A 27,780-nucleotide genomic window follows, 5' to 3' on the forward strand; every position below is an offset into this window, starting at 1 on the left:
CTCTCTCATTCTCTCTCTGTCTGCTCCTCTCATTCTCTCTCTGTCTGCTCTCGTTCTCTCTCTGTCTTATCCTCTCATTCTCTCTCTGTCTACTCCTCTCTCATTCTCTCTCTGTCTGCTCCTCTCTCGTTCTCTCTCTGTCTGCTCTCATTCTCTCTCTGTCTGCTCCTCTCGTTCTCTCTCTGTCTGCTCTCATTCTCTCTCTGTCTGCTCCTCTCGTTCTCTCTCTGTCTTATCCTCTCATTCTCTCTCTGTCTGCTCCTCTCGTTCTCTCTCTGTCTGCTCCTCTCTCATTCTCTCTCTTCTGTCTGCTCCTCTCTCATTCTCTCTCTGTCTGCTCTCTCTCTCTCATGTCTGCTCCTCTCGTCTGCTCCTCTCTCTTTCTCTCTCTGTCTGCTCCTCTCTCGTTCTCTCTCTGTCTGCTCCTCTTCGTTCTCTCTCTGTCTGCTCCTCTCGTTCTCTCTCTGTCTGCTCCTCTCTCATTCTCTCTCTGTCTGCTCCTCTCGTTCTCTCTCTGTCTGCTCCTCTCATTCTCTCTCTGTCTGCTCCCTCTCATTCTCTCTCTGTCTGCTCCTCTCTATTCTCTCTCTGTCTGCTCCTCTCATTCTCTCTCTGTCTGCTCCTCGTTCTCTCTCTGTCTGCTCCTCTCATTCTCTCTCTGTCTGCTCCCCTCTCATTCTCTCTCTGTCTGCTCCTCTCTGTTCTCTCTGTCTGCTCTTATCCTCTCATTCTCTCTCTGCTCCTGCTCTCGTTCTCTCTCTCTGTCTGCTCCTCTCTATTCTCTCTCTGTCTCTGTCTCTCTCTCTATTCTCTCTCTGTCTGCTCCTCTCTCATTCTCTCTCTGTCTGCTCCTCTCATTCTCTCTCTGTCTGCTCCTCCTCATTCTCTCTCTGTCTGCTCCTCTCGTTCTCTCTCTGTCTGCTCCTCTCATTCTCTCTCTGTATGCTCCTCTCGTTCTCTCTCTGTCTGCTCCTCTCATTCTCTCTCTGTCTGCTCCTCTCATTCTCTCTCTGTCTGCTCCTCTCTGTCTATCTCTGTCTGCTCCTCTCTCATTCTCTCTCTGTCTGCTCCTCTCTGTCTATCTCTGTCTGCTCCTCTCTCTGCTCTATCCTCTCATTCTCTCTCTGTCTGCTCTCGTTCTCTCTCAGTCTGTTCCTCTCATTCTCTCTCTGTCTGCTCCTCTCATTCTCTCTCTGTCTGCTCCTCTCATTCTCTCTCTGTCTGCTCCTCTCATTCTCTCTCTGTCTGCTCCTCTCGTTCTCTCTCTGTCTGCTCCTCTCATTCTCTCTCTGTCTGCTCCTCTCGTTTCTCTCTCTGTCTTATCCTCTCGTTCTCTCTCTGTCTGCTCCTCTCTCATTCTCTCTCTGTCTGCTCCTCTCATTCTCTCTCTGTCTGCTCTCGTTTCTCTCTCTGTCTTATCCTCTCATTCTCTCTCTGTCTACTCCTCTCTCATTCTCTCTCTCTGTCTGCTCCTCTCTCGTTCTCTCTCTGTCTGTCTCCTCATTCTCTCTCTCGTCTGCTCCTCTCGTTCTCTCTCTGTCTGCTCTCATTCTCTCTCTGTCTACTCCTCTCGTTCTCTCTCTGTCTTATCCTCTCATTCTCTCTCTGTCTGCTCCTCTCGTTCTCTCTCTGTCTGCTCCTCTCTCATTCTCTCTCTGTCTGCTCCTCTCGCTTCTCTCTCTGTCTGCTCTCATTCTCTCTCTGTCTGCTCCTCTCGTTCTCTCTCTGTCTGCTCTCATTCTCTCTCTGTCTGCTCCTCTCTCTCATTCTCTCTCTGTCTGCTCCTCTCTCATTCTCTCTCTGTCTGCTCCTCTCGTTCTCTCTCTGTCTGCTCTCATTCTCTCTCTGTCTGCTCCTCTCTCATTCTCTCTCTGTCTGCTCCTCTCATTCTCTCTCTGTCTGCTCCTCTCATTCTCTCTCTGTCTGCTCCTCTCTCATTCTCTCTCTGTCTGCTCCTCTCTCATTCTCTCTCTGTCTGCTCCTCTCGTTCTCTCTCTGTCTGCTCTCATTCTCTCTCTGTCTGCTCCTCTCTCATTCTCTCTCTGTCTGCTCCTCTCATTCTCTCTCTGTCTGCTCCTCTCGTTCTCTCTCTGTCTGCTCTCATTCTCTCTCTGTCTGCTCCTCTCGTTCTCTCTCTGTCTGCTCCTCTCTGTCTGCTCCTCTCTCATTCTCTCTCTGTCTGCTCCTCTCATTCTCTCTCTGTCTGCTCCTCTCTCATTCTCTCTCTGTCTGCTCCTCTCATTCTCTCTCTGTCTGCTCCTCTCTCATTCTCTCTCTGTCTGCTCCTCTCGTTCTCTCTCTGTCTGCTCCTCTTTCATTCTCTCTCTGTCTGCTCCTCTCTCATTCTCTCTCTGTCTGCTCCTCTCGTTCTCTCTCTGTCTGCTCTCATTCTCTCTCTGTCTGCTCCTCTCTCATTCTCTCTCTGTCTGCTCCTCTCTCATTCTCTCTCTGTCTGCTCCTCTCTGTCTATCTCTGTCTGCTCCTCTCTCATTCTCTCTCTGTCTGCTCCTCTCTGTCTATCTCTGTCTGCTCCTCTCTCTGTCTGCTCCTCTCATTCTCTCTCTGTCTGCTCCTCTCTCTGTCTACTCCTCTCATTCTCTCTCTGTCTGCTCCTCTCTCTGTCTGCTCCTCTCTGTCTATCTCTGTCTGCTCCTCTCTCATTCTCTCTCTGTCTGCTCCTCTCTGTCTATCTCTGTCTGCTCCTCTCTCTGTCTTATCCTCTCATTCTCTTTCTGTCTGCTCTCGTTCTCTCTCTGTCTGCTCCTCTCATTCTCTCTCTGTCTGCTCCTCTCATTCTCTCTCTGTCTGCTCCTCTCATTCTCTCTCTGTCTGCTCCTCTCGTTCTCTCTCTGTCTGCTCCTCTCATTCTCTCTCTGTCTGCTCCTCTCGTTCTCTCTCTGTCTGCTCCTCTCGTTCTCTCTCTGTCTTATCCTCTCGTTCTCTCTCTGTCTAATCCTCTCTCATTCTCTCTCTGTCTGCTCCTCTCATTCTCTCTCTGTCTGCTCTCGTTCTCTCTCTGTCTTATCCTCTCATTCTCTCTCTGTCTACTCCTCTCTCATTCTCTCTCTGTCTGCTCCTCTCTCGTTCTCTCTCTGTCTGCTCTCATTCTCTCTCTGTCTGCTCCTCTCCTTCTCTCTCTGTCTGCTCTCATTCTCTCTCTGTCTGCTCCTCTCGTTCTCTCTCTGTCTTATCCTCTCATTCTCTCTCTGTCTGCTCCTCTCGTTCTCTCTCTGTCTGCTCCTCTCTCATTCTCTCTCTGTCTGCTCCTCTCGTTCTCTCTCTGTCTGCTCTCATTCTCTCTCTGTCTGCTCCTCTCTCATTCTCTCTCTGTCTGCTCCTCTCTCATTCTCTCTCTGTCTGCTCCTCTCGTTCTCTCTCTGTCTGCTCTCATTCTCTCTCTGTCTGCTCTCTCTCTCATTCTCTCTCTGTCTGCTCCTCTCATTCTCTCTCTGTCTGCTCCTCTCATTCTCTCTCTGTCTGCTCCTCTCTCATTCTCTCTCTGTCTGCTCCTCTCTCATTCTCTCTCTGTCTGCTCCTCTCGTTCTCTCTCTGTCTGCTCTCATTCTCTCTCTGTCTGCTCCTCTCTCATTCTCTCTCTGTCTGCTCCTCTCATTCTCTCTCTGTCTGCTCCTCTCGTTCTCTCTCTGTCTGCTCTCATTCTCTCTCTGTCTGCTCCTCTCGTTCTCTCTCTGTCTGCTCCTCTCTGTCTGCTCCGCTCTCATTCTCTCTCTGTCTGCTCCTCTCATTCTCTCTCTGTCTGCTCCTCTCGTTCTCTCTCTGTCTGCTCTCATTCTCTCTCTGTCTGCTCCTCTCTGTCTGCTCCGCTCTCATTCTCTCTCTGTCTGCTCCTCTCATTCTCTCTCTGTCTGCTCCTCTCTGTCTGCTCCTCTCTCATTCTCTCTCTGTCTGCTCCTCTCGTTCTCTCTCTGTCTGCTCTCATTCTCTCTCTGTCTGCTCCTCTCTCATTCTCTCTCTGTCTGCTCCTCTCTCATTCTCTCTCTGTCTGCTCCTCTCGTTCTCTCTCTGTCTGCTCTCATTCTCTCTCTGTCTGCTCCTCTCTCATTCTCTCTCTGTCTGCTCCTCTCTCATTCTCTCTCTGTCTGCTCCTCTCTGTCTATCTCTGTCTGCTCCTCTCTCATTCTCTCTCTGTCTGCTCCTCTCTGTCTATCTCTGTCTGCTCCTCTCTCTGTCTGCTCCTCTCATTCTCTCTCTGTCTGCTCCTCTCATTCTCTCTCTGTCTGCTCCTCTCTCTGTCTGCTCCTCTCTGTCTATCTCTGTCTGCTCCTCTCTCATTCTCTCTCTGTCTGCTCCTCTCTGTCTATCTCTGTCTGCTCCTCTCTCTGTCTGCTCCTCTCGTTCTCTCTCTTTCTGCTCTCGTTCTCTCTCTGTCTGCTCCTCTCTCATTCTCTGTCTGTCTGCTCCTCTCATTCTCTCTCTGTCTGCTCCTCTCGTTCTCTCTCTGTCTGCTCCTCTCATTCTCTCTCTGTCTGCTCCTCTCATTCTCTCTCTGTCTGCTCCTCTCTCTGTCTGCTCCTCTCATTCTCACTCTCACCTATCCCCTCCTCTCCCCCTCTTCTCTTCCCCTCTCCTCCCAACCTCCTCTCCCCTTCTCCCCCTCTTACAGGAGGCATGTATAGGAGTACAATGACACCAAGGTGTTGTCTGTATCATGTACGGATCCCGGGTTACAGAGTCTTACAGGAGGCATGTGTAGGTCTAAAAAGGGCCTAAAATGTTCACTTTCATCATGATTTTCTCAAAAATGATTTGTGATACAAATGTAAAAAGCATGTAAAAGATCCTTCCTTCCGATGAAGTTTCTATGTGAGAATTGCCAGAACAAACTGAGATACCAAAAATATTTTACGTCCACGCTCACATGGAATCGCCCTATCGTCCTCCTGCTCCCATTCACATGGAATCGCCCTATCGTCCTCCTGCTCCCATTCACATGGAATCGCCCTATCGTCCTGCTCCCATTCACATGGAATCGCCCTATCGTCCTCCTGCTCCCATTCACATGGAATCGCCCTATCGTCCTGCTCCCATTCACATGGAATCGCCCTATCGTCCTCCTGCTCCCATTCACATGGAATCGCCCTATCGTTCTGCTCCCATTCACATGGAATCGCCCTATCGTCCTCCTGCTCCCATTCACATGGAATCGCCCTATCGTCCTCCTGCTCCCATTCACATGGAATCGCCCTATCGTCCTGCTCCCATTCACATGGAATCGCCCTATCGTCCTGCTCCCATTCACATGGAATCGCCCTATCGTCCTCCTGCTCCCATTCACACACAGTCTAATCCACTACAACCCTTACTACCTACACACAGAGAGAGACAGTGTTGGTGTGAGTGTGAGTGTGAGTGTGAGTGTGTGTGTGTGTGTGTGTGTGTGTGTGTGTGTGTGTGTGTGTGTGTGTGTGTGTGTGTGTGTGGGACTGAATAGAGAGGGAGAGGAATAGTCAACCAAAGCACTGCTAAGCCCTTCTATAATCCCATAGACTTGAGTACACAAACATACACATACCTTCACGGACTCATTCACGGACAAATTCATACACAAACAATCCATCGATATTGTAACTATGAAAATATAAACCAACTAGGAGAGAGTGAGGGACAGAGAGATGGAGAGAGAGATGGAGAGGAAGAGGGAGAGAGAGATGGAGAGGAAGAGGGAGATGGAGAGGAAGAGAGAGGAGGGTGAGAGAGTGGGGGAGAGAGACGGAGAGAAAGAGGGAGAGAAAGAGTGAGGGAGAGAGAGGGAGAGAGAGTGAAGGAGAGAGAGGGAGAGAGCGATGGAGAGGAAGAGGGAGAGAGCAGGAGAGGGAGAGAGCAGGAGAGGGAGAGAGAGAGTGAGGGAGAGAGAGGGAGAGAGAGATGGAGAGGAAGAGGGAGAGAGAGTGAGGGAGAGAGACGGAGAGAAAGAGGGAGAGAGAGAGTGAGGGAGAAAGAGATGGAGAGAAAGAGGGAGAGAGTGAGTGAGGGAGAGAGAGGGAGCGAAAGAGGGAGAGGGACAGAAAGGGAGAGAGCTAGAAAGAGAGAGAGAGAGAGAGAGAGAGAGAGAGATGGAGAGGAAGAGGGAGAGAGAGTGAGGGAGAGAGACGGAGAGAAAGAGGGAGAGAGAGAGTTAGGGAGAAAGAGATGGAGAGAAAGAGGGAGAGAGTGAGTGAGGGAGAGAGAGGGAGCGAAAGAGGGAGAGGGACAGAAAGGGAGAGAGCTAGAAAGAGAGGGAGAGAGAGAGAGAGAGAGAGAGAGAGAGAGAGAGAGAGAGAGAGAGAGAGAGAGAGAGAGAGAGAGAGAGAGAGATGGAGAGGAAGAGGGAGATGGAGAGGAAGAGGAAGAGAGAGGGTGAGAGAGTGGGGGAGAGAGACGGAGAGAAAGAGGGAGAGAACGAGTGAGGGAGAGAGAGGGAGAGAGAGTGAAGGAGAGAGAGGGAGAGAGCGATGGAGAGGAAGAGGGAGAGAGCAGGAGAGGGAGAGAGCAGGAGAGGGAGAGAGAGAGTGAGGGAGAGAGAGGGAGAGAGAGATGGAGAGGAAGAGGGAGAGAGAGTGAGGGAGAGAGACGGAGAGAAAGAGGGAGAGAGAGAGTGAGGGAGAAAGAGATGGAGAGAAAGAGGGAGAGAGTGAGTGAGGGAGAGAGAGGGAGCGAAAGAGGGAGAGGGACAGAAAGGGAGAGAGCTAGAAAGAGAGAGAGAGAGAGAGAGAGAGAGAGAGAGAGAGATGGAGAGGAAGAGGGAGAGAGAGTGAGGGAGAGAGACGGAGAGAAAGAGGGAGAGAGAGAGTGAGGGAGAAAGAGATGGAGAGAAAGAGGGAGAGAGTGAGTGAGGGAGAGAGAGGGAGCGAAAGAGGGAGAGGGACAGAAAGGGAGAGAGCTAGAAAGAGAGGGAGAGAGAGAGAGAGAGAGAGAGAGAGAGAGAGAGAGAGAGAGAGAGATGGAGAGGAAGAGGGAGATGGAGAGGAAGAGGAAGAGAGAGGGTGAGAGAGTGGGGGAGAGAGACGGAGAGAAAGAGGGAGAGAAAGAGTGAGGGAGAGAGAGGGAGAGAGAGTGAAGGAGAGAGAGGGAGAGAGCGATGGAGAGGAAGAGGGAGAGAGCAGGAGAGGGAGAGAGCAGGAGAGGGAGAGAGAGAGTGAGGGAGAGAGAGGGAGAGAGAGATGGAGAGGAAGAGGGAGAGAGAGTGAGGGAGAGAGACGGAGAGAAAGAGGGAGAGAGAGAGTGAGGGAGAAAGAGATGGACAGAAAGAGGGAGAGAGTGAGTGAGGGAGAGAGAAGGAGCGAAAGAGGGAGAGGGACAGAAAGGGAGAGAGCTAGAAAGAGAGGGAGAGAGAGAGAGAGAGAGAGAGAGAGAGAGAGAGAGAGCTAGAAAGAGAGAGAGAGAGAGAGAGAGAGAGAGAGAGAGAGAGAGAGAGAGAGAGAGAGAGAGAGAGAGAGAGAGAGAGAGAGAGAGAGAGAGAGAGAGAGAGAGAGAGACAACATTACAACATATTGTTGACGTTGTTACGGTGGCTTCCATTCAACCTGCCAGGCACAGTCCCATTCAACCTGCCAGGCACAGTCCCATTCAACCTGCCAGGCACAGTCCCATTCAACCTGCCAGGCACAGTCCCATTCAACCTGCCAGGCACAGTCCCATTCAACCTGCCAGGCACAGTCCCATTCAACCTGCCAGGCACAGTCCCATTCAACCTGCCAGGCATAGTCCCATTCAACCTGCCAGGCACAGTCCCATTCAACCTGCCAGGCACAGTCCCATTCAACCTGCCAGGCACAGTCCCATTCAACCTGCCAGGCACAGTCCCATTCAACCTGCCAGGCACAGTCCCATTCAACCTGCCAGGCACAGTCCCATTCAACCTGCCAGGCACAGTCCCATTCAACCTGCCAGGCATTTTGCTTACAGACGCAGCACTACTTAAGCAGACAGGACTTCCATGTGAGAAAATCTAACCGAGGCTAAGTGTGTGTGTGTGTGTGTGTGTGTGTGTGTGTGTGTGTGTGTGTGTGTGTGTGTGTGTGTGTGTGTGTGTGTGTGTGTGTGTGTGTGTGTGTGTGTGTTAGGCTAAGTGATTGAACAGGCCTAGCTCTGCCCGTCATGTAAAGGTCAACAGGCCCTTAAGACCACTCTATATGACTGAAGTTAGTTCTCATGTAAACAACACAACCATGTTACCATGTACAGCAACTAGCCTGTTATTACTACTGGCTGTGAGCACAGACACGGAGCGTGAATCACAGGAAACATCCCAAACGGCATACTAATCCCTATAGTGCTCTATTTTGAACAAGACCCCAAAGTGTGCATTAGGAAACAGGGTACCATTTGAAACACACTCATGACCTATTCTTAGTACAGAAGCGGGTAGTCAACTTAGCTCATAATAGTATGTTTTTTAGCAACTCTGTATTAGTGAACTTGTCACGTTCCTGACCTGTTTTCTGTTGTTTTGTATGTGTGTGATGGTCAGGGCGTGAGTTTTGGGTGGGCATTCTATGTTGTGTGTTTCTATGTTGGTTTAGGGTTGCCTGGTATGGCTCTTAATTAGAGGCAGGTGTTTTGCATTCCTCTAATTAAGAGTCATATTTAGGTAGGTTGTTTCACTGTGTTCGTTGTGGGTGGTTGTTACCTGTCTCTGTGTTTGTGTTCTGCACCAGATAGGTCTGTATCGGTTTTCACGGTTTGTTGTTTTGTTTGTTGTTTGTAGTGTTCACTTGTCGTCAAATTAAACATGTTGAACACTAACCGCGCTGCACTTTGGTCCTCTCCTTCACCCCTGGAAGAAAGCCGTTACAGAACCACCCACCAAACCCGGACCAAGCAGCGTGGCAACAGGCAACGGCGGCAGCAGCAGCAGCAGCGGGAGCTAGCAAGGCAGAGTGGCTGGAAGCCCGAGAGGCTCCCCAAAAAAATTCTTGGGGGGGGCACACGGGGAGTATGGCTGGGTCAAGTGGGAGATTTGAGCCAGTTCCCCGTGCTTACCAGAAGGAGCAGTGGGCTAAATTGAGGTACGAGTCAGAGAATGTGGAGGAGTTATTGGACAGATTGGAGGAAAGTGAAAGGATGGGAGATTATGAGACATTTGATGAGTTGTTGGTGATATTGGGGGAGAGCGAAGAGAGAGCATAGCCCAGTGCGGGCTATTCCACCTCGCCGCACTGGCAGGGCTACGGGGACCATTCAACCTGGTAAGGTTGGGGAGGCTCGGTGCTCAAGAGCACGTGTCCTCCTTCACGGTCCGGTATATCCGGCGCCACCTTCCCACCCCAGCTCAGTACCACCAGTGCCTACACCACGCACCAGGCTTCCAGTGCATCTCCAGATCCCTGTTCCTCCTCCACGCACTCTCCCTATGGTGCGTGTCTCCAGCCCAGTGCCTCCAGTTCCGGCACCACGCACCAGGCCTAGAGTGCGCCACGAGAGTCCAGTGTGCCCTGTTGTTGTTCCCCGCACTAGCCTGAAGGTGCGTGTCCTTAGCCCGGTACCTCCAGTTCCGGTACCACGCACCAGGCCTACAGTGCGTCTCAGCCGGCCAGAGTCTGCCGTCTGCCCAGCGGCGCCTGAACTGCCCGTCTGCCCAGCGGCGCCTGAACTGCCCGTCTGCCCAGCGGCGCCTGAACTGCCCGTCTGCCCAGCGGCGTCTGAACTGCCCGTCTGCCCTACGCCGTCTGAACTGTCCGTCTGCCATGAACCTGCAAAGCCGCCCGTCTGCCATGAGCCTGCAAAGCCGCCCGTCTGCCATGAGCCTGCAGAGCCGTCCGCCAGACAGGAGCCGCTAGAGCCTTCCGCCAGACCGGATCAGCCAGAGCCTTCCGCCAGACCGGATCAGCCAGAGCCTTCCGCCAGACCGGATCAGCCAGAGCCTTCCGCCAGAGCGGACCTGCCAGAGTCCCTCAGCCCGGACCTGCCAGAGTCCCTCAGCCCGGACCTGCCAGAGTCCCTCAGCCCGGACCTGCCAGAGTCCCTCAGCCAGGACCTGCCAGAGTCCCTCAGCCAGGACCTGCCAGAGTCCCTCAGCCAGGACCTGCCAGAGTCCCTCAGCCAGGACCTGCCAGAGTCCCTCAGCCAGGACCTGCTGCCCCTTATCCCGGTGCTGCCCCTTATCCCGGTGCTGCCCCTTATCCCGGTGCTGCCCCTTATCCCGGTGCTGCCCCTTCATTTAGGTGGTTTTAGTTGGAGGGTGGTCATTGGGAGGGGGATACAGAAGCGGGGAGTGACTATGGTGGTGTGGGGACAGCGTCCGGAGCCTGAGCCACCACCGTGGTCAGATGCCCACCCAGACCCTCCCCTGGACTTTGTGCTGGTGCGCCCGGCGTTCGCACCTTGAGGGGGGGGTTCTGTCACGTTCCTGACCTGTTTTCTGTTGTTTTGTATGTGTGTGATGGTCAGGGCGTGAGTTTTGGGTGGGCATTCTATGTTGTGTGTTTCTATGTTGGTTTAGGGTTGCCTGGTATGGCTCTTAATTAGAGGCAGGTGTTTTGCGTTCCTCTAATTAAGAGTCATATTTAGGTAGGTTGTTTCACTGTGTTCGTTGTGGGTGGTTGTTACCTGTCTCTGTGTTTGTGTTCTGCACCAGATAGGTCTGTATCGGTTTTCACGGTTTGTTGTTTTGTTTGTTGTTTGTAGTGTTCACTTGTCGTCAAATTAAACATGTTGAACACTAACCGCGCTGCACTTTGGTCCTCTCCTTCACCCCTGGAAGAAAGCCGTTACAGAACTAGGCTTTTGCTTGACAAGTACTTTGTCCGAGACCTAAAGACTTGGGTTAGGCTTTAGCTCAGTGGGCTACCATGGTTTAACATTGACATTTTATCAATTTAACTTATCCAGAGTGATTTACACTTAGTGCATTCATCTTAAAGCGTCAATCAGCAGTTTAAACAATAACAAAGTGTACTCCCCACCCATGTTCTGGTAAAAAGCTGAAGGATGTGGCTGGAGAAATGTAAACACTCCCAGATTAATAGACAGAGCTATGGATGCAAGGACTGAACATCCATGATCTCAAAATGCTAGTTTTAACCATGTTTTCGAGGCTATAACAAGATTATTTACATTTACTGTGTTACAAACTTTGGAGTAAAACAAGCTCATGTTTTGGGATCTGATGGGGTATGACAGTTGAACTAAGCATTTAGAAGTTATATTCTTATTGAATCAATGGGTACATTTCATAAATGTATAAATCCAAAAATGAATGAAGCAACTGCAGATTGCCCCTTTAAGGTAGCTAGGCGACATTTTGTTTTGGGTGCTGATGGCCTAGTTTCGATACCTGATCAGCCACACATCTGTATCATCACATAGTATGGTAATTTATTTGAGCTTTCCTTTCCCAGCTAGCACATAACGTTCTGAGAACCATTTGTTTCTTAGAGCTTGGTGAGAGTGTGGTTGTCCCATGGTTATTTTGTAAAACAACCTTCCCATAACTCTCTGGGAATGGTGCAGGATAGTTGCTTGGCTTTGGAACATTTAAAGCACATTAAATGAACTTGACAAAAAATGACGTAATTTTCTTGGTATTTCATTACTCTAACAGAAAGTTTTTGTCTGAAAGTTCAAACATGGTTACATTTAATTTCGATTTTGGTAATGTTTTAGGAACGTTCTCCAACTGGTTTGACATTGGGAATGTTCTCAAATATTTCAGAGAACGTTAAGAAGAAACGTTCTTCTGTGGGAATTTCGGTACCTCAGCATAACGTTTCCAACACGTTTCCCCGTGGTTCTATTTAAAATCACGTTCTCAAATTGTTCCATAAAACTCACAAGAAAACTCTAGTAACATTCAGAGAACATTCTAAGAATGTTATTTAAAAATAAATCCTGTACATTCCATTCTCAGCATCAACAAACCGGTCTCTAGCCTCTATCTAGTTAAGTGTGTTCAGGTGTACTTGGCCAAACCTGATCTTAATGAGTGCTTGTTTCCTTTGAAATGGGATTTGTTTGAATAAACAAAAATGAACAGCTTTGTATGTGTGAAGAAACTTGGCATGCTAGCTCCATCCTGGTGGCGCAGTGGACTAATACTATAGATAATCTATGGATAGAGTAACAACACAAAATACATGTGTTTACCTGATTAATGCCTAAGAAAAATCATTTCCATGTGTCCTATCTGTGTTTGGAGTTCAACAAACTTCAGTGGTGGAAAAAGTACCCAATTGTCTTTACCAATACTTTACCAATACTTTAGTAAAAGTATAGATACCTTAATAGAATGTTACTCAAGTAAAAGTGAAAGTCAGACAGTAAAATACAACTTGAATAAAAGTCTAAAAGTATTTTGTTTTAAATATACTTAAGTATCAAATGTAAATGTAATTGCTAAAATATACTTAAGTATCAAAAGTAAAAGTATAAATCATTTAAAATTCCTTATAATAAGCAAAGCAGACGGGACATTTAAAATGACATGACATGAACGCGGTCACCTAAACGGATCAAACAACAACCTTGCATAGGGCTCTACTAACATGTTAGATGTTTTTGCTTTATTCCGTTGAGTTTTTCCCCAAATTCGTTTTTCTCTCTTTAGTTTTTCCAGGTTTTGGAATTTCCCTTGTTTTTTCAGGCTTTTGCTCTCAAAACCCCCCAAAAAATTAAAATAGAAAAACAACAAAATTGTTCTAAATCCACAACAATGCTTAATCCACATCAGGAGACCATTTTGAGGTCTGGGAAAATGCGTACCTAGCAAGAGGCTATTGTTTAGCTGTGTTTTTGTAGTGCACATATGATGCAAATAATCATGATATCATTCGGCCAGGTTAGCATAGGCTATTTGTAGGTAACATTTATTTATTTATTCATTTATTTCAGAAGGTTTTTGGGACAGTTTTCATTAGCATGATCGCTAATCGCTACACAAGGTGGTAGACATGCACACCGCACACACACAGAGAAAGGGAATTCTCATGCCGTTTTCCTCTTCAGACAGGAAATACAAATCACTGATGCATTCTGTTCATGACTTATGATAAACTTGTGCAAATTAATACATTTTAAATACATTTAGTTTATTTCTTACTGAGTTCAATAAATGTTTTAATATTGTCGAATTCCGTTTAAATGTCTGGATTTCGTGAGTCCGTCCGCCTTCTCCACATCACAGATTTTCTAGGTCCCTAAACTTCCAAATACAGTGCATTCAGAAAGTATTCAGACTCCTTGACTTTTCCCACATTTTGTTACGTTACAGCCTTATTCTAAAAAGGATAAAATAATTTTTCCCCCTCATCAACCTACACACAATATCCCTTAATGACAAAGCAAAAACAGTGTTTTAGAAATGTAAATATCACATTTACATAAGTATTCAGACCCTTTACTCAGTACTTTGTTGAAGCACCTTTGGCAGCGATTACAGCCTCGAGTTTTCTTGGGTATGACGCTACAAGCTTGGCACACCTGTATTTGGGGAGTTTCTACCATTCTTCTCTGCAGATCTTCTCAAGCTCTGTCAGGTTGGATGGGGAGTGTCGCTGCACAGCTATTTTCAGGTCTCTCCAGAGATGTTCGATCGGGTTCAAGGCTGGGCCAGGCAGGTTTTCATTAAGGATCTCTCTGTACTTTGCGCTGTTTCCTTGATCCTGACTAGTCTCCCGGTCCCTGCCGCTGAAAAACATCCCCACAGCATGATGCTGCCACCACCATGTTTCACCGTAGAGATGGTGCCAGGTTTCCTTCAGACATGACGCTTGGCATTCAGGCCAAAGTGTTCAATCTTGGTTTCATCAGACCAAGATAATCTTGTTTCTCATGGTCTAAGAGTCCTTTAGGCGCCTTTTGGCAAACTCCAAGTGGGCTGTCATGTGCCTTTTACTGAGGAGTGGCTTCCGTCTGGTCACTCTACCATAAAGGCCTGATTGGTGGAGTGCTGCAGAGATGGTTGTCCTTCTGGGAGGTTCTCCCATCTCCACAGAGGAACTCTGGAGCTCTGTTAGAGTGACCATCGGGTTCTGGGTCACCTCCCTGACCAAGGCCCTTCTCCCTCGATTGCTCAGTTTGGCCGGGCAGCCAGCTCTAGGAAGAGTCTTGGTGGTTCCAAACTTCTTCCATTTAAGAATGGTGGAGGTCACTGTGTTCTTGGGGACCTTCAATGCTGCAGAAATGTTTGGGTACCCTTCCCCAGATTTCTGCCTTGACACAATCCTGTCTCAGAGTTCTACGGACAATTCCTTCGAACCTCATGGCTTGGTTTTTGCTCTGACATGCACTGTCAACTGTGGGACCTTATATAGACAGGTGTGTGCCTTTCCAAATCATGTCCAATCAATTGAATTTACCACAGGTGGACTCCAATCAAGTTGTAGAAACATCTCAAGGATGATCAATGGAAACAGGATGCACCTGAGATCAATTCTTCAAGTCTCATAGCAAAGGGTCTGTATACTAATGTAAATAAGGTATTTTGATGATGTTTTTATTTAATCCATTTTAGAATAAAGCTGTAACGTAACAAAATGTGTAAAAAGGGAAGGGGTCTGAATACTTTCCTAATGCACTGTATGTGTCTATTTTATGAAACATGGGAAACAAGCAAAACTTGTCTCTCAAAACTGGGGCACACACACACACACACACTAGTCACACTCAGTGTGATGGCCCTGACCCTGAGGAAGGCTTTGTGTGTTTGAAAAGAGGACAAGTTCTACGTAGGTAAGAGGTTACATGCTGGGAGAAGGTGTACTGTTCCTACGCTCCTGAGGCAGAACAGACAGGACCACGGTCGCCCCGGTTTCGAGGACACCACTGGGACGGACGACAATGGCCGATGTTGGACAACCACGCCTCCACACAAACGCACGCACCCCACACACACACACACGCACATCCACACACACACACACATCCACACACACACACACAGATCCACACACACACACACACACGCACACGCACGCGCACGCACACACACACACACACACACACACACACACACACAGACACGCGCGCGCACGCACGCACGCACGCACGCACGCACGCACACACACACACACACACACACAGACACGCGCGCGCGCGCGCACGCACGCACGCACGCACGCACGCACGCACGCACGCACGCACGCACGCACGCACGCACGCACGCACGCACGCACGCACGCACGCACGCACACACACACACACACACACACACACACACACACACACACACACACACACGCACGCACGCACGCACGCACGCACGCACGCACGCACGCACGCACGCACGCACACACACACACACACACACACACACACACACACACACACACACACACACACACACACACACACACACACACACACACACACACACACACACACAGACACACACACACGCACACTGTCTCCAATCATAATGTACACAGTTTCTGTACTGTAGAATAGATGATTGCAGCATGTTATTGCAGCCACACGGTCCCGTGTGGCTCAGTTGGTAGAGCATGGCGCTTGCAACGCCAGGGTTGTGGGTTCAATTCCCACGGGGGGACCAGGGTTCAATTCCCACGGGGGGACCAGGATGAATATGTATGAACTTTCCAATTTGTAAGTCGCTCTGGATAAGAGCGTCTGCTAAATGACTTAAATGTAAATGTAAATGTTATTATGCTGTTATAATGGATAGAAAAGTGGGTTTATTTAACATGCCAATGTTTCCATAGTGAAGTGAATGATTGAACTGGTCCGTTATTACACAGCAGGGTGCTGTGTAATGTTAGTCTTTTAGAAGTCCTAATCACCCCCCATACTGTACACTGTTGACAACTCCAATCCTGCACTCCTTCTACACACAAACATCTTTCCCATATGGCACCGTAAGGCCCATAGGGCTCTAAAGTAGTGCACTATATAGGGTGCCATTTGGCACACAAGCTGTGGCTTCTCTCGAGGCCCGGCGGCCATTTTAAAGGACAGTTATCATTTATTTGTGACAAATCAAACATTTAGACAGGCCTAAGCTAATAAACAGGGAGTGTGAGTTATGCATGCGCGCACACACACACACACACACACACACACAAATAAACACACTGCCCCCTGGCCCCCTACCCTTACCGGGAGCTCCATAAACAGACTGACATCTGATAGCATGGGAACCAGAGGACCTGGCACAGGGAGAGGGAGAGAGCAGCCTACACACAGATACACACATGAACACACACTGGAGTACACACAAACAAACACACAGACACACAGACACACACACACACACACACACATCACACACACACACACACACACACACATCACACTCACACTCACACTCACACTCACACACTCACTCACTCACTCACTCACTCACTCACTCACTCACTCACTCACTCACTCACTCACTCACTCACTAGCTCACTCACTCACTCACTCACTCACTCACTCAAATAGGGTTGTGACGGTCATGGAGTTTTTGATGACAGTTATTGGTTGATTTTTAAGACGCACTGCATGTGCTGCTGTATGTGGGGGGGGGGTGTTGCCTAGGCAACCGAAGACTCATTTGCTTCAACACATTGCTTGTTTTAGCATGGACCTGGTAGGCACAGATGTCAATTTAACGTCTATTCCACGTTGGTTCAACGTAATTTCATTGAAAGGACGTGGAAAGAACGTTGATTTAACCAGGGTGTGTTCAGTGGGAAGCAACAACGTTTCATTACGTTGTAGAGTCCATGTTACAGCAGAAACGGACTCAACCGCACGTATGCCCAGCCATCCTGTCTTCAGTCAGCTGTATAATTTAATCAACGGTTATGACTGTTATTTTATGTTCATGACAGTCTTCATCCATAGCTGTTGGTTACACGGTTATACAGTAATTGTGCCAGTCCTACTGACACACGCACGCACGCACGCACGCACGCACGCACGCACGCACGCACGCACGCACGCACGCACGCACACACACACACACACACACACACACACACACACACACACACACACACACACTCACACACACACACACACACACACACACACACACACAAGCGATCACTAACCAATACAAACACCTTTAAAAACAGGGCTAGCACAAACCCATGGGGTAGAGAGTCTAGGTAAGTCATCAGAGAGGGAAATCCCACATTTAGACAACTGAACAGCAGGAACAATGCATTCATATAACAGAACTCGCCTGCAGTTGTAATTTACGGCAAATTTAACGGTTTAGTGTTATGATGATGACCGGTAGAAAATTGGCAGATTAGATGTGGATAGGAATGAACTCTATGGAGACGCAGCTGCAGCGTCACTGTCTCCGTTGGTTACGGAGGTCCCTTTGAGCCAGGTGACGTGGTCAAGGTAGGTGTCATCGAGTCCCCTTACCATAGTAACCATTTCAGTTACACAGTTAGATTCCAAATCAAATCAAGGTGACATAAGTATCGTCGAGTCCCCTCACCATAGTAACCATTCCAGTTACACAGTTAGTTTCCAAAGGGTGGGAGGGAGGGACGGAGGGAGGGAGGGAGGGAGGGAGGGAGGGAGGGAGGGAGGGAGGGGGAAACTGGTTGGCTCTGTGGCCCAGATCAGGTACAACTACCGAGAGATCTATTACCTGATAAAAGCCACGCAGACAACCTCCCCCTCCTCAATTGATTAGGGAATTGATTAGGTAATTGATTTATTGCCTCTGTGTGTGTGTGAGTGAGGATGAATGTGTGTGTGTTGGGTGGCAGTGTGTAGGTGGAGAGGGATCAGACGGGAGTGTGTATGTATGAGTGTGTGTGTTTGTGTGTCTGTACGACACAGAGAAACACACTGTTGCTAAGGACCCCAGGGCGAGATGTGGCACTTGAAGTCTCTCTTTGGAGGCAGCCACTACAGCACTCTTTATCTGGCGCTGTGTGTGTGTGTGTGTGTGTGTGTGTGTGTGTGTGTGTGTGTGTGTGTGTGTGTGTGTGTGTGTGTGTGTGTGTGTGTGTGTGTGTGTGTGTGTGTGTGTGTGTGTGTGTGTGTGTGTGTGTGTATGTATGTGTGTGAGAGAGGACACCAGTGCTATTATTGGCTAGATGGGGGAAGTCTTGGCTTCTGGGCACATGGGAAAAGTACTCTTGGCAGACAGAGCCGTGGCATTCCATTATGCCGTCCTCTATATGCTCATGCACGCGCGCACACACACACACACACACACACACACACACACACACACACACACACACACACACACACACACACACACACACACACACACACACACACACACACACACACACACACACACACACACACACACACACACACACACACACACACACACACACACACACACACACACACACACACACACTACCCTGCAAGTGTTGAGTTGCTGAGGGAGGGACAGAACCGCCAGAGAGACATGAGTTTTTAAAGGGGACACCAGGGGCCTATAGGGGCCTATGGTAGTGGACATCAGGGGCCTATGGTAGTGGACACCAGGGGTCTATGCTAGTGGACACCAAGGGCCTATGCTAGTGTACACCAGGAGTCTATGCTAGTGGACACCAGGGGCCTATGCTAGTGGACACCAGGAGTCTATGCTAGTGGACACCAGGGGCCTATGCTAGTGTACACCAGGGGCCTATGCTAGTGGACACCAGGAGTCTATGCTAGTGGACACCAGGGGCTTATGCTAGTGGACACCAGGGGTCTATGCTAGTGGACAACAGGGGTCTATGCTAGTGGACACCTGGAGTCTATGCTAGTGGACACCAGGAGTCTATGCTAGTGGACACCAGGAGTCTATGCTAGTGGACACCAGGGGTCTATGCTAGTGGACACCAGGAGTCTATGCTAGTGGACACCAGGGGCCTATGCTAGTGGACACCAGGGGTCTATGCTATTAGACACCTGGAGTCTATGCTAGTGGACACCATGGGTCTATGCTAGTGGACACCAGGGGCCTATGCTAGTGGACACCAGGGGTCTATGCTATTAGACACCTGGAGTCTATGCTAGTGGACACCAGGGGCCTATGCTAGTGGACACCAGGGGTCTATGCTATTAGACACCTGGAGTCTATGCTAGTGGACACCAGGGGCCTATGCTAGTGGACACCAGGGGTCTATGCTATTAGACACCTGGAGTCTATGCTAGTGGACACCATGGGTCTATGCTAGTGGACACCAGGGGCCTATGCTAGTGGACACCAGGGGTCTATGCTATTAGACACCTGGAGTCTATGCTAGTGGACACCATGGGTCTATGCTAGTGGACACCTGGAGTCTATGCTAGCACCAGATAACTAGTCCCTGTTCTCACAGAGCAGGACCATAGGACTGGATATCTAGCCCTGAGTCCACTGTTTCTGGTTGTGTTTTTGCCAAAGGCTGCATTGCCATAGTTCCAAGGAAGCCTTTAGTTGTTCCGTTTAACTTAGATAATAAATCCACATATTGTGATTAAAGTGACTCTGTGTGGCGTACAGAAGAGGGTATAAGCACTAACTCAGAAACAACTATGCACACCCATGAACGCAAGCGTACACACCGACACACACACACTGCATGCATCTCAGGAGCAGTCAACTGGCCAGCGGGGAGCGGGGTCGCACCTCCTTCATCAGGATCCTGAGCTGACAGACTGAACTGACAGACTGAGCTGACAGATGGAACTGACAGACGGAACTGACAGGCAGAACTGACAGACTGAACTGACAGACTGAGTTGACAGACTGAGTTGACAGATGGAACTGACAGACTGAGTTGACAGACGGAACTGACAGACTGAACTGACAGACTAAACTGACAGACTGAACTGACAGACTGAACTGACAGACTAAACTGACAGACTAAACTGACAGACGGAACTGACAGACTGAGCTGACAGATGGAACTGACAGACGGAACTGACAGACTGAGTTGACAGACTGAACTGACAGACTGAACTGACAGACAGAACTGACAGACTAAACTGACAGACGGAACTGACAGACTGAACTGACAGACTAAACTGACAGACTAAACTGACAGACTGAACTGACAGACTAAACTGACAGACGGAACTGACAGACTGAACTGACAGACTAAACTGACAGACTAAACTGACAGACTGAACTGACAGACTGAACTGACAGACTGAACTGACAGACTGAACTGACAGACTGAACTGACAGACTGAACTGACAGACTGAACTGACAGACTGAACTGACAGACAGAACTGACAGACTGAACTGACAGACTGAGTTGACAGACTGAACTGAAAAACTAAACTGACAGACTGAACTGACAGCCGGAGCTTAGCACCAAGCTGGGGGAGAACACACTTTAGTCACAGCTCTGTCAGGCCTGAACAGACTAGACCAGAGTCACAGCATGGGAGGCAGGGGGAAGGAGGGAGAGAAGGTACAGGGCAGAAAGAGAAGGAGAGGGATGGTCAGTATAGAAAGAAAACCAATGATTTACATACAGTGCATTCGGAAAGTATTCAGACCCCTTCACTTTTTCTACAGTTTGTTACGTTACAGCCTTATTCTAAAATGTATTAAACAGTTTTTCCCCCTCATCAATCTACAGATAATACCCCATAATGACATCACAATAGCCTCTAATGACATCACAATACCCCATAATGACAAAGCATAAACAGGTTCTTAGAAGTGTTTGCTAATTTATTTATTTTTAAACACAGAAATATCACATTTACATAAGTATTCAACCCCTTTACTCAGTACTTTGTTGAAGCACCTTTGGCAGCGATTACAGCCTTGAGTCTTCTTGAGTATGACGCTACAAGCTTGGCACACCTGTATTTGGGGAGTTTCTCCCATTCTTCTCTGCAGATCCTCTCAAGCTCTGTCAGGTTGGATGGGGAGTGTCGCTGCACAGCTATTTTCAGGTCTCTCCAGAGATGTTCGATCGGGTTCAAGTCCGAGCTCTGGCTGGGCCACTCAAGGACATTCAGAGACTTGTCCTGAAGCCACTCCTGTGTTGTATTGGCTGTGTGCTTAGGGTCGTTGTCCTGTTGGAAGGTGAACCTTCGCCCCAGTCTGAGGTCCTGAGCGCTCTGCAGCAGGTTTTCATCAAGGATCTCTCTGTACTTTGCTCCATTCATCTTTCCCTCGTTCCTGACTAGTCTCCCAGTCCCTGCCACTGAAAAACATCCCCACAGCATGATGCTGCCACCACTATGCTTCACCTTAGGGATCGTGTCAGGTGACGCTTAGCATTCAGGCCCAGAGAATCTTGTTTCTCATGGTCTGAGAGTCCTTTAGTTGCCATTTGGCAAACTCCAAGTGGGCTGTCATGTGCCTTTTACTGAGAAGTGGCTTCCATCCGTCCACTCTACTATAAAGGCCTGATTGGTGGAGTGCTGCAGAGATGGTTGTTCTTCTGGAAGGTTCTCCCATCTTCATAGAGGTACTCTGGAGCTCTGTCAGAGTGACCATCGGGTTTTTGGTTAGCTCCCTGACCAAGGACCTTCTCGACCGGACTCTGGAGCAGTGGAAACACGTTTTCTGGAGTGATGAATCACGCTTCACCATCTGGCAGTCCTATGGACAAATCTGGGTTTGGCGGATAACAGGAGAACGTAGCAAAGGGGGGACCAACTCCATTTTAATGCCCGTGACTTGGAATGAGATTTCGATGAGCGGGTGTCCACATACTTTTGCTCATGTAGTGTACATTACTGAAGAAAGGCTAGCAGGATAGGGAGCAGACAAACTTAGCAGACACATAGTGAGGAAGGGAAACATAATTCCAGACAGACCTCTGGTGCTAACAAGGGGTCTGCAATATAACTTTTGTTGGGAGGGATCCCCCATCCATACTAGTAGCACAGGCCGGAGTACCAGGATAAAACCGTTTCAAAATGCAGGCTGAGATCTACCGCTCAGATGTATTTTTGTGTAGCCTACATTAACCTATTAAAAACAGTTCTGTGGCAATGAGGTTTGTACAGTAGGCTATAGGCCCAATGCATTGTCACTGCTGTGCTTTGCCCTGCTAATGTTGCTTATTCTCAGACCCTTTAAAAAATGATATAAAAATATTTGAGGTATAAGATCACTCTGGTAATAGATCATAATTTGTGGAACAACATTTAAATAATTTGTTAACGTTATTTTACTGGCATGCATCGGATGCTCAGTCTCAGGGTTTCCACTAGATAGCACAGCCACAAAGTCCAAAATTGGATATATCGTAAAAAGTCATGAAAACAAAAATGAATTCAAGGTTAGGGTTAGGCCTAACGTGAACAGTGTGGTTAAGGTTAGGCCTAACGTGAACAGTGTGGGTAAGGTTAGGCATAGGTTTAAGGTTTATGATTTTGTGGCTGTGGTAACTAGTGACGACCCAGTCTCAGCGGAGGGAGAGCTCTGACCCTCAGCTAACGCCTTGATCAGACCGACAGCGTCATCGCATCAATGCTGCGTAATAAATTCTGCATTATGTCATTCCAAAAATGTTACTGGATATGTGAGCAACAACAGTTCAACTTTCACCTTTTGCTACTATTTCTGTCAAGTCTACGAGTACAATTTGATGCTGGATTTATCCAACGTACGCACCACACAGAACGCACTGCAACGCAATGCTACAAGGCAAACGCAGCCTTCCATTGGAAATTAATGTACATCCTGTTGAACCAAAACGCAATGACGCTTTTGGTCTGATCGAGGCGTTAGACTGACCAGAAAGGGGACACCGTCTTCCAGCTGATGGTGAATTAACGCCTCATGCACAAATTCATGTTGTTACTCCTATGACCAGAGAAAGTGATAAAAAATATTATTAAAGAAGACACAACCCAACACAAGCTTATCGATACACTTTGCTACTAAGCTGTAGTGCTGGTAGAAGCACATTTCATGGCTTATTAAAGTGTTGAATAAAAAGTGTTGGCAGTGTTGAATAAAAAGTTCAGCATGAACTCACACATAAAAACTGCAGCTCTGTGTAGTATTCTTTGATAGTCTCTCTTTCGTCGTGGTTTCAGATGTTTTGAAATCACAGTAGTATCAACTTACTTTGCTGTGTGCTCGAGGAAGCTGCAGAGAGCAGACACGGTGATCTGAGCAATCCGATTGGCTAGTGGTAGGCCTATAGGTAGGCGGAGTTTGTACTTTCAGACACATGAAAGGTTAAAGATGGGAACACTTCGCCTAAAAATGGGAACACTTCGTGCAGGGCAGCTGAAACAAGTGCACCTACTGCCAACAGCCCAGACAGAAAAAAGTAGGAATGCAAGGCTTTATCTTTGTTGTTTTTTATAGGAATGTTTTGCGATCGACTAGGAATTCCTTCCGCTCAACCGTTTGGGGAACACTTATATAAGGGGTAATGAATGAGCAGATCTTACATTTCTTTTTAAAAACGACATATTTCAGGATTACAATTTCATCAGAGTGCTTCAGGCATCTGTGCAGGGAGAATGACTCTGGGATGAATCACTAACCCTGTGAATCAAGCCATGATGGACTACGCAGGTCTAGTTTAAGGCTAATATTGAGAGCTGATTCCGATTTAAAAGACACTCAGGAACCATTCGGTTCTCACCGACACTGACTGAAATCCGGTTTAACCAGGCTAGCATAGAGAGAGTTGTATCCCATAAAGAAAGACAGTCAGTTAGCTTCAGAGTCAGTGGGCTGCTATCTGCTACCATTAGGTTCTCACTGAGAGACGAACACACATTAGCTACACATTAATCATACATGGAACATAGCCATACATTAAAGCTGAGATCCGCGATAGGCGGAGTAGCGCCACTGGCCGCCCCCAGGCGCATTTGCTATTGTTTTTGATTTGAGGAAATTAGCATCCTGCATCGTTAGTACATAATCTGCTGTTCTATCACAGGTGCAGGGTGTTCTATCACGGTTGCAGGGTGTTCTATCACGGGTGCAGGGTGTTCTATCACGGGTGCAGGGTGTTCTATCATGGGTGCAGGGTGTTTTATCATGGGTGCAGGGTGTTCTATCATGGGTGCAGGGTGTTCTATCACGGGTGCAGGGTGTCCTATCACGGGTGCAGGGTGTTCTATCACGGGTGCAGGGTGTCCTATCACGGGTGCAGGGTGTTCTATCATGGGTGCAGGGTGTTCTATCATGGGTGCAGGGTGTTCTATCATGGGTGCAGGGTGTTCTATCATGGGTGCAGGGTGTTCTATCACGGGTGCAGGGTGTTCTATCATGGGTGCAGGGTGTTCTATCACGGGTGCAGGGTGCTCTATCATGGGTGCAGGGTGTTCTATCACGGGTGCAGGGTGTTCTAAGGCACGTGCAGGGTGTTCTATCATGGGTGCAGGGTGTTCTAAGGCACGTGCAGGGTGTTCTATCATGGGTGCAGGGTGCTCTATCATGGGTGCAGGATGTTCTATCACGGGTGCAGGATGTTCTATCATGGGTGCAGGGTGTTCTATCACGGGTGCAGGGTGTTCTATCATGGGTGCAGGGTGCTCTATCATGGGTGCAGGGTGTTCTATCACGGGTGCAGGGTGTTCTATCATGGGTGCAGGGTGTTCTATCATGGGTGCAGGGTGTTCTATCATGGGTGCAGGGTGTTCTATCACGGGTGCAGGGTGTTCTATCACGGGTGCAGGGTGTTCTATCATGGGTGCAGGGTGTTCTATCATGGGTGCAGGGTGTTCTATCACGGGTGCAGGGTGTTCTAAGGCACGTGCAGGGTGTTCTATCATGGGTGCAGGGTGTTCTATCATGGGTGCAGGGTGTTCTATCACGGGTGCAGGGTGTTCTATCACGGGTGCAGGGTGTTCTATCATGGATGCAGGGTGTTCTATCATGGGTGCAGGGTGTTCTATCACGGGTGCAGGGTGTTCTATCATGGGTGCAGGGTGTTCTATCACGGGTGCAGGGTGTTCTATCATGGGTGCAGGGTGTTCTATCACGGGTGCAGGGTGTTCTATCATGGGTGCAGGGTGTTCTATCACGGGTGCAGGGTGTTCTATCATGGGTGCAGGGTGTTCTATCACGGGTGCAGGGTGTTCTATCACGGGTGCAGGGTGTTCTATCACGGGTGCAGGGTGTTTTATCATGGGTGCAGGGTGTTCTATCATGGGTGCAGGGTGTTCTATCACGGGTGCAGGATGTTCTATCATGGGTGCAGGGTGTTCTATCATGGGTGCAGGGTGTTCTATCATGGGTGCAGGGTGTTCTAAGGCACGTGCAGGGTGTTTTATCATGGGTGGAGGGTGTTCTATCATGGGTGCAGGGTGTTCTATCACGGGTGCAGGGTGTTCTACCATGGGTGCAGGGTGTTGTGTAGTGTATTTTACAGATACGGAGCAACAACACTCCCACGACTCACAGATGCAGGTAGAATGTTCATTGTATGATAGGGGAGGGGGTGAGGAGGGTTTTAGGGGGTCCTACCTCATTCAACAGAGCTCCTCCAGTCCCTCCTGTGTGTCAGCACGTGATGCAGCCCATGAAGGGGTCCTCCAATCAGAACACAGCACTGCTTCCTCTCAGGGCCCCAGCACTACCTGAGGAGAGAGAGACAGGTAAACTTTAGCTGAGGAGAGAGAGAGACAGGTAAACATTAGCTAGGGAGAGAGAGACAGGTAAACATTAGCTGAGGAGAGAGAGAGACAGGTAAACATTAGCTGAGGAGAGAGAGAGACAGGTAAACACTAGCTAGGGAGAGAGAGACAGGTCAGACAGGTTAACAGGTAGACAGGTCAGACAGGTTGACAGGTCAGACAGGTCAGATAGGTAGACTGGTCAGACAGGTCAGATAGGTCAGACAGGTCAGACAGGTCAGATAGGTAGACAGGTCAGACAGGTCAGATAGGTAGACAGGTCAGACAGGTAGACAGGTCAGACAGGTCAGACAAGTAGACAGGTCAGATAGGTCAGACAAGTCAGACAAGTCAGACAGGTCAGATAGGTCAGACAGGTCAGATAGGTCAGATAGGTAGACAGGTCAGATAGGTAGACAGGTCAGACAGGTCAGATAGGTCAGACAGGTAGACAGGTCAGATAGGCCAGACAGGTCAGACAGGTCAGATAGGCCAGACAGGTCAGACAGGTCAGACAGGTCAGACAGGTCAGATAGGTAGACAGGTCAGACAGGTCAGATAGGTCAGATAGGTAGACAGGTCAGACAGGTCAGATAGGTAGACAGGTCAGATAGGTCAGACAGGTAGACAGGTCAGACAGGTCAGACAGGTCAGATAGGTCAGATAGGTAGACAGGTCAGACTAAGGTCACAAGCTGTGATAAGAGTGTGGGGTCAACATGGTTTCATATACTAAATATTCACAAACTCACAACCCACACACACACACACACACACATGCACACACACACACATGCACACATACTGTAACGTAGAGAACAGAACACACAATGTGGGACTAATTAGGGACGTTGTATTGACGTGAGGGACAGACAGACTGCTAGTCTCCTGCCTGTTGTGTTGATATGAGGGACAGACAGACAGACAGACAGACAGACAGACAGTCTCCTGCCTGATGTGTTGATGTGAGGGACAGGCATGCAGGTAGACAGACAGATAGCTAGTCTCCTGCCTGATGTGTTGATGTGAGGGACAGACAGACAGACAGACAGACAGCTAGTCTCCTGCCTGATTTTTATTTATTTATCCGTTATTTTACCAGGTAAGTTGACTGAGAACACGTTCTCATTTGCAGCAACGACCTGGGGAATAGTTACAGGGGAGAGGAGGGGGATGAATGAGCCAATTGTAAACTGGGGATTATTAGGTGACCGTGATGGTTGAGGGCCAGATTGGGAATTTAGCCAGGACACCGGGGTTAACACCCCTACTCTTACGATAAGTGCCATGGGATCTTTAATGACCTCAGAGAGTCAGGACACCCGTTTAACGTCCCATCCGAAAGACGGCACCCTACACAGAGCAGTGTCCCCAATCACTGCCCTGGGGCATTGGGATCTTTGTTTAGACCAGATGAAAGAGTGCCTCCTACTGGCCCTCCAACACCACTTCCAGCAGCATCTGGTCTCCCATCCAGGGCCTGACCAAAACCAACCCTGCTTAGCTTCAGAAGCAAGCCAGCAGTGGTATGCAGGGTGGTATGCTGCTGGTGTGTTGTTGTCTGAGCTCTGTCTGTATACTGGGGCTACAGCATTGTAGTACATCCTCCCTAGCCATCCTGCTGCCCTCACAATGACTCAGGAACAGACAGAGAGAGGGTGAGGGAGGGAGGGAGGGAGGGAGGGAGGGAGGGAGGGAAAGAGCGAGAGGGAGGGAGAGAGAGATTGAATTGAGAGAGAGAGAAAAAGAGAGAGAGAGAGAAAGAAAGAAAGAAAGAAAGAGAGAAAGAAAGAGAGACAGAGACAGAGACAGAGAAAGAGAGAGAGAGACAGAGTCAGTCAGTTAGCCAGTCAGACAGTCAGTCTTTTTGGTACCAAGACAGGTAGGTAGATCAATAATAGCATAACATGGCAGTGTGTTTGTAAATGATAGAGCGATGAATCCATAATGTCTCAAATGATTTAGCCTCAGGTAGTGGAAGTGATTCTGTATGAATGAAGACTCAACATCTGCACAGCGATAGACTGAGTAGTGAATGATTACACTGACTGAGTAGTGAATGATTACACTGACTGAGTAGTGAATGATTACACTGACTGAGTAGTGAATGATTACACTGACTGAGTAGTGAATGATTACACTGACTGAGTAGTGAATGATTACACTGACTAAGTAGTGAATGATTACACTGACTGAGTAGTGAACGATTACACTGAGTAGTGAATGATTACACTGACTGAGCATTGAATGATTACACTGACTGAGTATTGAATGATTACACTGACTGAGTAGTGAATGATTACACTGACTGAGTATTGAATGATT

At 48.6% G+C, this 27,780-nt stretch overlaps 1 protein-coding gene and 1 non-coding gene across 3 annotated transcripts in view; one reads left to right on the plus strand and one right to left on the minus strand.

Annotated features, from left to right (window-relative positions):
• Positions 1-27,780, minus strand: part of LOC139559192 (ataxin-1-like) — a 197,338-nt gene that overhangs the window by 46,041 nt on the left and 123,517 nt on the right. For both annotated transcript variants that reach the window (XM_071374965.1, XM_071374967.1), the window contains exon 3: positions 25,308-25,420. The gene's annotated coding sequence lies outside the window, so the exon portion shown is untranslated. The remainder of the gene's footprint in view (positions 1-25,307; positions 25,421-27,780) is intronic.
• On the plus strand, positions 15,411-15,487 carry trnaa-ugc (transfer RNA alanine (anticodon UGC)). Its single transcript has one exon. It is a non-coding gene; the product is annotated as a tRNA-Ala (tRNA).

Source organism: Salvelinus alpinus, chromosome 29 (genome assembly GCF_045679555.1).
Source record: "Salvelinus alpinus chromosome 29, SLU_Salpinus.1, whole genome shotgun sequence".
NCBI classification, from domain to species: domain Eukaryota; kingdom Metazoa; phylum Chordata; class Actinopteri; order Salmoniformes; family Salmonidae; genus Salvelinus; species Salvelinus alpinus.